We start from the raw sequence: 14,437 nt of genomic DNA on the forward strand, positions 1-14,437 counted from the left end.
CATGAGGATAATTTAGGAAAAAGAATCTTATTTTCAATTAATTCTCTTGATAGTGGAATTGAAGAATCTTTTCTATATAATGTATGCAAGCTTTCAAAAAGAGGGGGTTGATTATTTTGAAGAAAATCTCTCAAGTTTTCTTTTTAATGTAATAGGATCTTCTTTGTAATCACATTTTCATTGTAGAATTGTTAAGTTGCCCTTGAAAAATTCTCTCAAGTTACAAGGAAGGATCTAAGAAGGACAGTTAGAAGATTGGAGAGGATTCAACATCAAGATTCGACAATCCAAGTTCTCTTCTTTTGCCTTCTCTTAATTTCACATGAGAAATTTGTATTATCAAAAAAGTATAGCTTTTATCCTTCTCTTGGATCAAAATTGTCTTGATTGTTTCAAATCAAAAGTAAATATTTTTTTTTTAAATTAGGGGAAAATATTGATAAAATTACTTTTCAAATAATGCATATAAAGGATATCTTTTATTTCATTTTCTTTAGGGAAAAAGTTAAAAAAAAAAGAAATCAGATCTTTGCTTTTGATTTCTAAAAATTTCTAAGTCTAGATCTATGTAAAAATCTTATTTCTCTTATTTAATTATTTTTCTGAGAATAAAATCTTCTCTCTCTGATTAAATGTTGATCACCTATGTATGAATCTTGTTCCTTATTTAATTTCTTTTTTCTTCTATGAATTAAACTTTCACTCTCCCTCTTTGAATGTGAGTTTGATCATTCAAATGTAAAAATTATTTCTTTAATTAATATTTACTCCTTTGTGAATAATCTTACCTCTCTATGAATATAAGTTTGATCATTTGTATATGAAGTTTATTTAAATATTTTCTTGTGAATAAAACCCATTTGTAGATTTCATCATTTGTGTGTAAATCTTAATTCCTTAATTAATTCATTCTCCTTTGTGAATAGAAAATTCCACCGTAGAGCATTCATCGACAACATATCCTAATCCCCTGGTATCCTTGGAATGTTTTTTCTGATTCAACATTTTGTCCAAGGCTTCAATGTTGCCATCATACCGGTTTCTTAGCTTGAGCTCATCATGATACTTCTCAAGATCATTTTAGAGAATCTCCATTTCTCCAAGAAGCTGTTGATATTCTTTATTTTTTACTTCTAGCCTAGATGCTAGATCTTCACACTGACACTCCTTGGTGCCTTCTTCTTGAAACTTCAACTCTTAGATAAAATTCTTAGATTCTTCAAGGCATTTTATCAATTGATTCTACTCCACTATAGCAACATTCTTTAATAGCTTGTATTCATTTCTTACTTTTCTGATTTCTTCAAGTGCATTTATAAGCTCTCCTTCATGGTCAACTTCTGCTTCCTCTTCTTCTTCACCTTCACTATCACTGCCAAACACATCTTGTCGATAGGAGTGATCTGCATGATCATTCTCAGATGTGTGCCTCTCATCATCTGATTCTTGAGCCATAAAGAGGTGGGTTCCCTCTTCATCATTATTGTGGCTACTAGTAGATCTACCTTCATCATCTGTAGATACACAAGATGCATTTCTCATTCTATCATCACAAGTCAGTTCTGCAATAGTAGGCTCATTTCCAATGAGCTTCTTCAATCTCTACCATAATATTTTTGTCAATCTGCATCTATCCACCTGTGAGGAGATTTCATTCGTTAATCTACAAAGAATAGCCTTCATAGCTGCTTCATTGCACTGGTTTCTTCATTCTGCATCTGAATCAGTGGGAGGACAGACTTTACTAGGGAAGCCATTTACAATAGACATCCACACATCAAACCCTAGAGAGTATAGGTATACTTCCATTCTACAACTCCAAATGGAATAGTTTGAACCATCAAAAATTGGAGTAGGGATTGACACTAAACAAACCATTGTGTCCTTAAGCCAAAATCTACCCAAGCTGGAGAAATCTCATCTGACGAGGAACCTAGGCTCTGATACCAATTGTTAGACACAATGCACAATCTAGAGGGGGGTGAATCGGTGGTTCTCAATCTTTTCCCTTAAACTATTCTGTGTGTATATTGGTTATTAGATCTAACTTAATGCAGAATCATCGGTTAGAAGGGAGACTAATCACAAATGCACTCACACAAAAAAGGACATCCCATAACATCATCATATACAAGGAAAACCCAAGATGGGAAAAACCTCGGTGAGAAATGTTGCTGTAGACTATTGCTCCATCTAGCCTCACAATCAATCTCTGATTACAATGTTTAGGGCACCAACCCAAGGAGCACCAACCCCTGATTTTAGGGCACCAACCCAAGGAGCACCAACCCCTAATTTAGGGCACCAACCCAAGGAGCTCCAACCTCTGCACTGAGCTCCATTTCAGTGAATACAAAACACATTCATTTACAAGTTAATAGCCTTGTTATAAATGGATTTTGTAACACTTCTTCAAATCTCTCTGTTGGATCTCTTATCCAGATCACTACTAGTTCTCTCTCTTTGATGGTTCTCTTTGTTGGTTGCCTCTTCTCTCAAATACTCTACTGCTCTCTACCTATTCTATCTTCTATCGGTTTCTTCTTGGCTACTCTGCACTCTTTTGCAACTCTTCACTGTCAGTTTGGTCACCACCTATTATATCACTATTCCTGGTTGAACTCTTCAACCCTAGTCTCTTTCACACTCAATCTCTCTTCTAATACTCGTTCAATACTTGACTAATTTATTCTCACATGCAGCAACACTCTGTCATTGAGTACCTCACCGGTTGCTTTAACCTCACTGGTTAAACCTTCGCCAAAACTTATTACCGATTGTCTCCCTCCTGCTCGACCTCTATGATCCTTTGTAGATATCACACTTCATATACTTCTCTATTTAGCCTTGTGCATCACCTGGCAACATCTATCTCTAAGGCATCATCAACTTCTATCTTCGGCCTGTTGTCTTCAAAATCTAATTCACTTCAACATCCTTATAATAAAATGATTAAATTCTGTGTAGAAAAGATATTAAAGGGAAGGAAACTCTTAGGACAACATATGACAAGGTTTGATTTAACCTTCTACACTTCGGACATACTCAGAGTCTAGGTGGGTATACCTTTGTGAACTAAATTCACACTTTCAAAAGATAAATCCACAACAAACCAGTCCAGAAAAGTAGTGGATCTAATCACCTTGAAACTAACTAAAACAAAGGAATGAAACTTATACTCATATTTAGTATTTTGACCTAAAAAACATGTAATAGACAACCTTGATCTAAACCAATGCCTTATCCAAGGTCACAGAGTCATCTAAATTCAAACAATACCCCCCAAACAAAATATCTCTACACATCCCATTGGCTTGGCTTCTGTTGATCCCTATATATGCCTGACACACATAAGAATTTATGCACACTAATTTAAACTATGCTCATCAAGATTCAAATATCTCACAAGGAATTTACCGGTAGAAGTGATCCCTGCATATTTAATTTCCCTCTTGAAGAGAAAAGCTAGCAAACACATCTACTGAAGCTTGCCTTACAACCTCATTCAAACAAAATAACCCTGGATTATTCAGAATGAAAAAGTAAACAATTGTAGACACATTTGAAGACGACACAAAATTTTACTCAAAGCCGATAGTCTGTATATTAATATTATCTTCAAGAAAGTATTACAAAAACTTTCGAATATTCTCCATTAAACTCAGAAAAGCTTAGATAAATTTCTGCAGCGTTTTCTTACAATTCTTTGCGATCTCCTTTTCTACTAATCCTAGTATCCATTTATAACAACATGGATGAACATAGCTTCAGAATTTCCTAGGAGAATTTGTTACAATCATTTCTTCTCAAGAAGAAGTTACAAAACTTTTCCCAAAAGTGGTTACAAGTCCCTTTCGACATCTGCAGCTTCTTCTACTTGTTGTCTAGTTGTAACCTCTTCTAACTACTTTGGAGCGCTTTCTAACTTCTCTACATCCTGGATGGCATATTTTCTTGTCCACCCATTGTACACATCATTAGTTGGCCATGTGAAATTAATCACTTTTGCCTTTTCCTTAGTTAACCTTTTCTAGGAATTTCTCATCTTGTTGACCTCTGAATTGAGAAAACCATAATGAGATTTGATTTTCTCTATCTCCTAAATTGTCACAACAAAGAAGGAAGCATCATCTAAATCAATAATTCCTTTTATTATGGCTGATAGTTTGGCCTCTAATTCCTTAAGCCACACTTGTTTGTCCTTCAGTTGATCTGGGCTGACAAAAACTCCTGGGAGCAACTCAAAAACCTGATCAACATACTCCTTTTTGTACAAATTGATTTTCCTGTCAGCATTATCCACCCCTTTTGCTAATTTTACTAAGTCCTTGGTGGTGTCACAAGTGGATTTGATGATAGGATTAGCCCCTACTTCATCATATGATGCACAAATAAGCTCCAAGTCTTGCTCTCTAGGCTTCCACTTGTCAAAAATAGGTGTCAAAATGGCCTTATCTCCATTAAGCTCAATCCACATATCTAAAACCTTTCTTACATTGTTATACAATAGTGAGGCCCCCATGGTGTCTGCAAAGCTTGAAATAGTGGCCCTTACTCTTTCTTCATACTTCTTTGCATATAAGGCCTAAGCCTGTTTCAAATTCTCTAACTCTCGAGGAGTAATCTCAATCATTTGGGAGCTAGAAGGTGCTGGAGAAGGTGGGAACTCAACAATGGGGCTGGTAGGTGGAGGTCTTGCAGGAGAAGAGGAGATCATCAATGTTGAAGACTCACCTTGATGGTACTATCCTATCAACTGGCTTTGCAGCTTAGCAATGATGCTATCCTTAGCCCTTACTTCTTCCTTAGCACTGTTGTAAGCTTTCAATATTGTTTCCAACTTAACTTGGAGGTTTTCTTTTTCCTTGGCTTCTTTTTCTACTACTGCAACACTAAATTTTGTAGTCTCTAGCATAGTGCTAACAGCTTCCACCACCCAAGTGCTCTGCACTCTCTTTACTATCATTCCACCAAGGTGACTTGACCCTGGGGTATCCTTATTTCTCCTATTTTCATCTCTTTTGAGAGACCACATGACCAATGCAGCATTGTCTTTGCTGAATGTAACTCCCTCCATGGGTTTGGTCTCTTTCCTCACTGCCTCCAATACCAAGGCATCTGCTATGTCCCACTCAGGGAGAATGAGTGCTCCAGCTTGTGCCACCATATCTCTTCCTTGCTCAAGAGTGATGATCTTAAACTCATCCATCATTTCTTGCTTCATTTCCTCCTCCACTAGAGCTAGATCTTTGTGAGGCTTCTCACCTTTTCTTTTCTCACATCTTGCATTGTATTTGTCTATATTTTGCTTCCATACAAACTGCATAAATGCTCCTAATGTAACAAAATTGTTGTCAGCCAAGAAGTCATCACTGGCCTTTTTGATCTCAGGATCCCACTCTTGGCCCCTGAATTCATTGGTGGTGATGTTTATCTCAGCAGCAAGGGGCTCTTCTGGCATTCCCTCTTCTACTTCATCATATGTGTAGGCTATTTCCCCCAGATTGCCTAACTGTATCAGTTGTTCAGCTGCTACCTGTTCATCTCCTATGTGAATAGGGGACTATGATGGAGAGTACAAGGGTGTATCAGATTGTATCTCTTTTCCTACTCTCTGCTTCTTTGGGCTCTCTTGGATGTCAATGACATCTTGTATCTTCCTCTTTCCTTTGGAGGTAGAGGGCTCTCCTATTGTAGGCATCAACACACTATAATTAGATTTCTTGTGCAATGTATAATCACCAGGAGGGATCGCTCTAGTGGAGGCAGACCTACTTAGAACCATTCTTTCCTTTTTAGGGTTGCTTTTAATCACAGCCTCCCTCTTCTCTTTCAAAGTTTGCACTACATCTTCAAAGCAAACAATCAGGAACTTTGTTTTCTCCTCAAAAGGGAAAAAGCTAGACAATGGGTCATAGCTGGCATCAAACTGATGTACAAAATCTAAGGCTTTCTTATAGGCCACCCATATTTCCTTCCTCATCTCCTGCTCATCTAGATCAAACTCATTTCTAATGATGTCTTCAGGAAAGTGAAATTGATGGGGTCTACTTCTGCACACTGCTCTCTTTCTAAACATGCCATTGAAGAAGTCTTCTGGATCGATGCACCTTGATATTGCAGTTGACAAATGATAAGGTTTGAGAAAGTCTTCAAAACAATTCCAACCTCCCTTGGTTATTATAAAATGATGGGCTATGGTAACTGTAGGGAAAATAGTCCCTTTACCCCTGCCTGTCAACTCTGCCTCTTGTACACTACCAATCTGTCTGAGGACTTCTACAATTCCCACTTTGAGAGGGACCTGATAGGGCAATAGGAATGGAGTGCCTCTAAAACCAAAAACTCTAAAAACTATGGAGATAGGGTATAAGTAAATATCACCCCAATTATGAACAATCTTTACACTTTCTGCAAATTCTTTTGGTCTAATAAATTCCAAAAGAACCTTGGGGATTCTTGGGTTTTCGGAGTAGAGGAGAGTCCTAATCTTTGATGGAAAATATTTATCAAATTTTAAGAAACTGGCATCATCTCTATCCCATGACAGCACAGTACTCCATAGTTGCATTGGCATCTTTTCTCCATCCTTCTCTTTTACAAGATCTATTCCACTTGCAAAATAATCACCACCTTTGAACAAAAATAGATGCATGAGGAGTGAATACCATCCAAAAGGCCTATCAACCTTCCCATTCTTTATTCTGATCAGCCCTTCGTGGATAACATCAGTAATGAAAGAAGCATAATCAAATGTTACTGCAAGAGAAGGATTCAAAATCTGAGCAATCATTAGCAAGTAGTGATTGGGCATATTTGCCTCAACATCTTCTCCTAAAATCTGGCAAAGTGACCAATACATTCCCTTAGCCCTAAGGGTAAACAGATTCAATGAGAAGGGCTCTTCAGTGCTAGGTCCTACAACGGTCAACCCACCTATCTTCACAAAGAATTCCTTAAGTGGCCCATTTCTAAGATGGTTCCTATGTGCACCGTATACTTGAGCTAATGATTTGAAGTTAATGGGTTCTAAGAAGTTGGTAAACTCACTAAGCCCAAAAGCACTTTTGAATTCCTCATTATTTATTTCAATGAGGGCTTTTCCATTTATATCCCTAATGCTCCTTGTGACTGGATCATAGTTATGTGCAATTTGAGTCAATAGATTCATATCCATGAATACTCTTGGAACTACCAGCTTCCCTACATCTAACTCCCAGATGCTATTCTGTGGGGCTGGAGAATTTCTCATTCCAAATCCAACTTTGAATAACCCCAACCTAGACAACCCAACTTGTGGATCTCTCAACTAGTTGCCCTTATCATATAGCCCTTCTCCTATTTTCAAATGAGGAGCTCTTGGCACTAATTCTTTCACTTTTGATGTCTGACTAGTCGACAACATCAACTGCTCAAGAAAATCATCACAAATGGCCCTCTCCTGATAATTAACTTTCCCAAAAACTTCTCTCTTAGGTGCCATTTTAAGATATGCAAGAAATTAAAATACTACCCCCAACTGGTTCTGTGACAAATCAAGACCTTAATTAGAACAGACCACAAAGAAATTGCCACACAATAGTACAAGAAAACCTATTTTTAGCTCCAAGGAATCCGCTCTGCAACTGAATTGACTCGCTCTATTTTTGAAGAAAATAGCTCTATATTTGCTCTTCTGCAACAATTCTTTTGAATGATACCTTTACTCAATTGACAGGAGATCATATATGGTACCCAGGCTCTTAACTGCGACATTGATACCACATGCTTCAGCTATCCTTTTAGAATTGAACTCATGAGAGAATGTGAATTTTTGCTCCAACGGGTCACAACATTCCTACACATTCTTTCCTTTCGCTCTTTCGCTGTTTTGCGAAGCATAACTTTCAGGCAATTTCGTTAAGCGAAATCACGCTAACTGTCTGATCAAAAGAAACTTGATTGACCTTTACACTGACTTAACAGTCTTGCCTTTGGGCTAGACCCCACCTCCTTTTCGCCATTTCGCGGGCTTTATCCTTCGAGCACTTCTCCTTCGCGAAACCGTGCCAGATGTTAGATGGAACTTTAACTGCTCAACGTTTAATTCTTAGTGAGACCGTTGACATCTTCATTAACTATGCCTTTACCCTGACTGCCAGTGGTGTTTTGCTATTTTGTGAAGCTTAAACAACTTTCAACTTCGAGCCACGAAACAATGCAAGGTGTTGGATCAGATCGGAGATGAGCATCCTTTAAAGGGAAATTTTTATGCTTGCTTTACCTACGTCGCCTTTTCATCGGTTACTGACTACCACGTGGCACTCAACCATTAGCTTTAGAAAACTGTTCAAGCCTAATTCAATGTTAGCCACGTGTCTCTCCCTTATACCACCGGTTACACCTTGGCTGGCCCTCAATTTCTTCTTAAAACATGTGTCCATAGGCACGTCACCGTCTAGCATGACACCTAGACACCTTCTCTCCTTTTTGCTATTTTGCGAAGCATATCCTTCGGTTGGTTCACAACTACGAAACAACACGAGCCTTTGGATCAAAATGGAGTTGATCATTTTTTAACCTCGTGCTTTATCTATTTTTGGGGCTGAAAAACCTTTTCGCCATTTTGCGGGGCATAAAACATGAGCATTTTACCTTTGTGAATTCACGTAGGCCGTCAGATTATTTTCTACTTGATCGATGCTTAACAATCTTAACTGAATCCGATAGACATGGGCCCTCTGACTCAACTTCAAACACCTGGCATCTAGTCACTTTCAAACTGACATGTCAATCTTTCATTTGTTGGGAGAAAACACTGGGTTCCACTTCATCCTTGACACCTGCATCTGCCAAATCACCTCTTATCCTGCAGCATGAATCACCTCTAGGATCCACCTTTTAACCTTTATACCTACCTTACTAACTATTATGGCTTCTGCCACATGCCATCATCTTACTCGCTCTTTTGTCCAGCTGGGTCATCTGCTTGGAGTGCCACATCATTTCGCTATTTCGCAAAAACTAACTATCGAGCATCTTCATCTTGTGTAATAGCGCAAACCGTCAGATCAGATTGGACTTGATCACCTTTTAGTCACTTAGAGAGTCTTCGCATGCGGGGTCCCACTAGACGCTTTTGCCATTTCGCGAAAGGTATTTCACTTGCAAGTTCAGGCTATGAAATAACGCCAGTTGTTGGATCTTGGACGAGATGAAGCCTCTTTAAACCGGATCAAAAGTGCCATTTAGAATGCTTCTCCCTTTTGCCATTTCACAGGGCATAAAACATGCACAACTTCGCCTAATGAAATAGCAAAAACCATAGATATACCTAAGAACTGTGCACAACTTACTGGGCCCGACAACACTAAGAAGAAAATACATAAGGCATAAAATTTTACGATTAATTCAAATAACCTCCTAGGCAAATGACAAGGGGAGACACTTCCTATGACTCCAAGACCCATTACTTAAGTGGATAAAGCAACAAACGAATAGAAAACAAAGGGTTTTTAACCAATTATTGGAATATTTTGAAATAAAACCTTAAACCCTTAAGATTTAACATAGAGCTCGAAGCAGTTAGTAGTGTGTCTAATTAAAATTTTCAAAAAACCTAGCCAATTATGGGAAAGGAAAACCCATTTTTTAGACAATGATAACACGGCCTCCATATTTATGATCAGACATTCCCTCCAAAAGCAACATTCAAACTTGGCACCTTAGGGTTTCTTCCACTGATCATGAGGCATATCAAATCTAATCATATCTCATTTGATTTGAGCTCCAAGATAGTTGTCTAGACATCACTTCCATTAACGTGCCTTCCAATACACATTTTCTAAACCTAGAAAACATGGTCCTGTATATTGACCTGCATTTGTCAAAATGCCATAAATATCTCAGTTGTTTCCTTCTTGAGGTCCTCCTGCAATCTGATTTCCCTTGCTTTTATTTAGGTGCCAACAACTCCTTGATCATTCTCTATCGTTCACTCTTCCTCGATCCGCACTCTTCTGATCCAATCCACAAATCATGGGCTCCATATTAAATGCACACCTTTAGAAAAACCTATCCCTACATGACACTTCACTGACCTCTGCAAGCTTGCCACTTCAACTCCACGTGGCATCCATGAAAAATATCCACTTCATCAAATATCTCTATGTCGGGTAGACTTGATTACCGACAATCAACACATAACCGGTCCTTCCTTTCTATCGATTCACTAACCCTATCGATATCTCAGACTTTACTGGTTACCCTTAATGTCTGTACTTTTATGATCTATCAGTGGAACACCTAAACCAGTTGCCAAACATGTCTATCCATAGCATGCTCCTTCTCATCAGATAGAAGCACATCACTAGCCTCTTTGCTTCCTTACTGGTTCTCATACTCACCGGTAGCCATCCTGATGACATCATGTCATCAACCTTCAACTGATTCTGTCTAAGGCATCTACATACCAGCTGCATACACTCTCTGTAGTTGCTCCACTTTGCCTTCTTCTTCATCAGCCTAGACCATATCTCAATTGGTTTATCAAAGTGACAAACTCATCACTCTTCATCTGTACCACCAACTCAACATGCCATCTCCGTCGGTCCATTGCATATCCTTGATCTCATGCACTTGAGGCATTCCTTTGATTCACTGATAGATCTGGTGTGACCCTTCAAACACTTTTTTTTACCTCTTCTTCCTTATCTCACAGAACTATGATGAACACTGCATAATAGGAGATCAGCTCCACTTACCAGTGGTAATGAATCCTTGTCATCTGCATCCTGCAATGCACTCATGTGGCTTTCTTGTTTTTGTAGCATATCTTCAAACAAGCACATGTGAACCAATTTGGGGCACACTCATTGTCATCCATCTCTTCACATGGTAACTACATCTTCATCTGGTGGGAGTCCTATTGTTTTGCATCCACACAACATACCGATGATCTATACATTCTTCTCCTCCTGTGTTGATATGATTTAGGTAACATTTTGCCTCTTCATCACAAACAACAGCTCAAGCATCTTGCTCATCCTGCTTGTACACTGGTCATAAGCTTGCCGATTGGTAGCTACTCACTATCAACACATCACTTACCAATTGAAATCCTCTCCTTACTAGTGATAGAATGTACCGGTAACCTGTCCATATCTTCCACATAAGTCAAACACTAACTTGTGTACTAGTGACTCAATTGTGACTTCAGTGGTCATTCCTTTGAAAGACATTCTTCTTCTTTATCAGTGACCTGCAACACTTAGTTGACATTAAATATTTCATGTCAACAATACTCCCATATTGGTTGTCCTTCTATACTGGTTGACATCGATGACAACACAATGCCAACAACATTTTTGAATTAATACTGGTTAGTGCATTTTCGAAAAAGATGAAAGCAATTATTGGAGAATGTAATGACAGGCACCTCCGTGTGTTCAACGTATATTGTGGGGTGATTTAATTGCATTAGGGTGTGGGGAGTGGAACGCGCCCCCCTCACCCCACTCCGTAGGAGTAGTGGCCGTGGGGGGTGGAGGGGCTCGCAGGCCCCACCCTCCCTTTTTCTTTTTCACATTTAATAAATGCAATAATCTTAGAAATTGTTTATTTTATTTTATAGAATCTTGATTTTATAATAAGTATCAAATTAAAATTAACATATATATATATATATATATATATATATATATATATATATTTGATTTGCGTAAAAATTAAAATTCATTAAATTCAATTTGTAATTATTAGTTAAAATTTTAATTTATAGCATAGGGATTATTTGGCATTAGGATAAACAAAATTGAAACTCATTTAAAGAGCGAGATGATTAGTTATGAATAAATCTCATATATGTAAATCTATGATTCTTCTATCCTCAATCTTAATTATTTAAGGAATAAATTTGGATTAAGTGATTGGGGCACACCTTAGAAGAAGTAATCATTGGTACAAGTAGAATAACTTGCAAATAAATAGATTTGTTTAGTTGGTTCTTTTTATTTCTATTTATTAATTCATATAGTTAGAATCAACACATTGAACCATTTTTATGTTTAATTTGTCTAAAAGAATTTATTTTCCTTCCAATTAATCATATCTAGAAAATGAACTTTAACTTTCCCATCCACTATTCTTCATGCGAGATATGTCCATTATTGTGCAAGTTACTCATTTCTTACTATCATGTAAGTTATGCATTTTGCTTATTTTCACTAGTTACGTAATTGATGTTATATTTCAAGATACTAGATGATAGTTCTCTTTCTCGAGTATTAATCACCTAGTCATAGTAAGATTCTACTTACAAGTGATTTCCCTTCTTTTATACATAGAGTTAATTTTTGTGGCATAATTATCAATATTGGTATCGATTTTATCTACATTAGAATAATGTTATTTTCTTTTTGAAAAATAAGAGTTAGATCTCTTTGATAGAAAACTAAACAAGAGGTGTTGGAAACAAAAAAAACTAGTAGTGATCGGTATCTATGGTACCTCTGGGTCATGCTTACGGGTAATGTCATCATGTTGAACTATTGCACCTAACGCCTAACAAAGCTGCAATAATGACATATGTGGCATCGTCCCTTTAAATCATCAGGGAGTAATAAAGGCCATTTGGAAGATAAAATCCAAGGGGCGAGTAATCCCTCTTGGATTGATAACATAAAAAGATAAACTAAGAAATGACCCCTACATCCGCTAAGATGAAACTGTAGAAAACCCCATTAGGGATTGGTTGCGTATGATGTTGGGATTTATTTATCTTGGATTTTTTCTTGTTTTTTTTTTAGGGGATGGTAATGGATCAAGGGTGATGCTCATGATAGGAAATAGGACGTAGTTGTTTAGGTCACAAGCAATAGGCCACCTTGAGCCTTTTCTTAAAGCTACCATCATGGGTAGCAACCGCAGAGAAACTGTTTGGGACATTGACCCTAAAAAGGGTTGTGTACCCACTGAAATAGTTTACATTAAACCATAGATTAAAAAATAGAACTATATATTCTACACCTTGATCCCGTGTTGAAATGGGTATGTAGGCAGTCTAGGGATAGAGTTGTCCCTAGTAGTCAGGCATTTGGGGATGGGGTCTAGGATGTTGATCAAGCGAGTAGATTGTCTACGAAGTTCATTGGCTTGTCCATCAAAGGGGATATAATTACTAATTGGAACTCAGAAGGAATCCTGTATGGATTCGCTTGACTTCACAAGGCTTTAGGCCAAATTTTGAGGAAAAATTCAATCTTGCATCATGTTATCTTATTTACTCCTAAGGACAATGACCTTGATGCACTCCTATTAGAAGAGTGTAGTTCTTAGAGTGTGACTCAGGAACTCGGATGGTCCTGATGAGTCTAAGTCTCTGGCCAGATTACCTCCTATCCCAAGTTGGATATATGCCTACCTTGTTTGGGTAGATGCCTATCCCATATTAGATAGATGAAACCTCTTGTCCCATATGGACAGATGCCGAACCCGCATGGTTAGATGCTCATCCTAGATGGATGAATGCCTAATCTAGTTGGATAGATGCCCAAAGTATGTGATTGAATTAGACACAAATAAATAAATAAGGTATGTGCACAAAGATGATGGTCAAAAAAGTGGACACTACCCAAAAAAACATGGAAAAACAAGCACCGTGTATGTGGTTTAAAAATTTGAAATTCCCACGTATGCGCTTAGGTTTGTTCTTTCTGAGCCTAGAGAGGATAGCGCATACACGCTGCTTTTAGGAAAATGAGCACGTACGCACTACACCTTGGAAAATGAGCGTGTACGTGCTGCTCATAGGAAAATGAGCGTGTACACGCTAATAATCCAAATATAACCGCGTACGCGGTGCCTGGTAAAAAAAGTTGTTTTAAAAAAAATTGGGTCTCATTTACCCATGAATAGCACATTTTTTGCTTCATTTTTTACCCATTTCTTCTCCTAAACTGCGAATAGGGTTCTATATTTGTCCTCCAAGCTATGGATCAAGGTTACTTTTTGTTCATTTTTGTCTTTCTTTCCTATTTGTTCAATTTGTTTTACATTTTGAATTTAATTTCATTAATTTTGATTAGGTTTTTTCATTTTTTGTTTCAAAAACCAGATTCTTCTAATCGAGAACAAGAACAACCAAATGCACCTCCTAAAAACCCACAAGAACAACCAAATGCACCTCTTGAAAACACACAAGAACAACCCCCAATTCCTCCTTTTGACCGCACACCTGAAACATAGGAGCACTTAATTAATCAGTTAGGACAAAATACGTCTAAAATCAATAGACTGATTGTTAAATTGAAAACTTCTGAACTTGAGCATCATCAATCCCTCGCCACTAGCCTAGAAACATTAGCTAGTGGTGCCATAGCTGTTTCCACACAAATTACCAAATGGGCAACCTTTAGGGATAGGTGTCATCAATTCTATGGTGATGGGCTATCATAGGATG

The sequence above is a fragment of the Cryptomeria japonica genome, chromosome 10, assembly GCF_030272615.1.
Source record: "Cryptomeria japonica chromosome 10, Sugi_1.0, whole genome shotgun sequence".
NCBI lineage: Eukaryota > Viridiplantae > Streptophyta > Pinopsida > Cupressales > Cupressaceae > Cryptomeria > Cryptomeria japonica.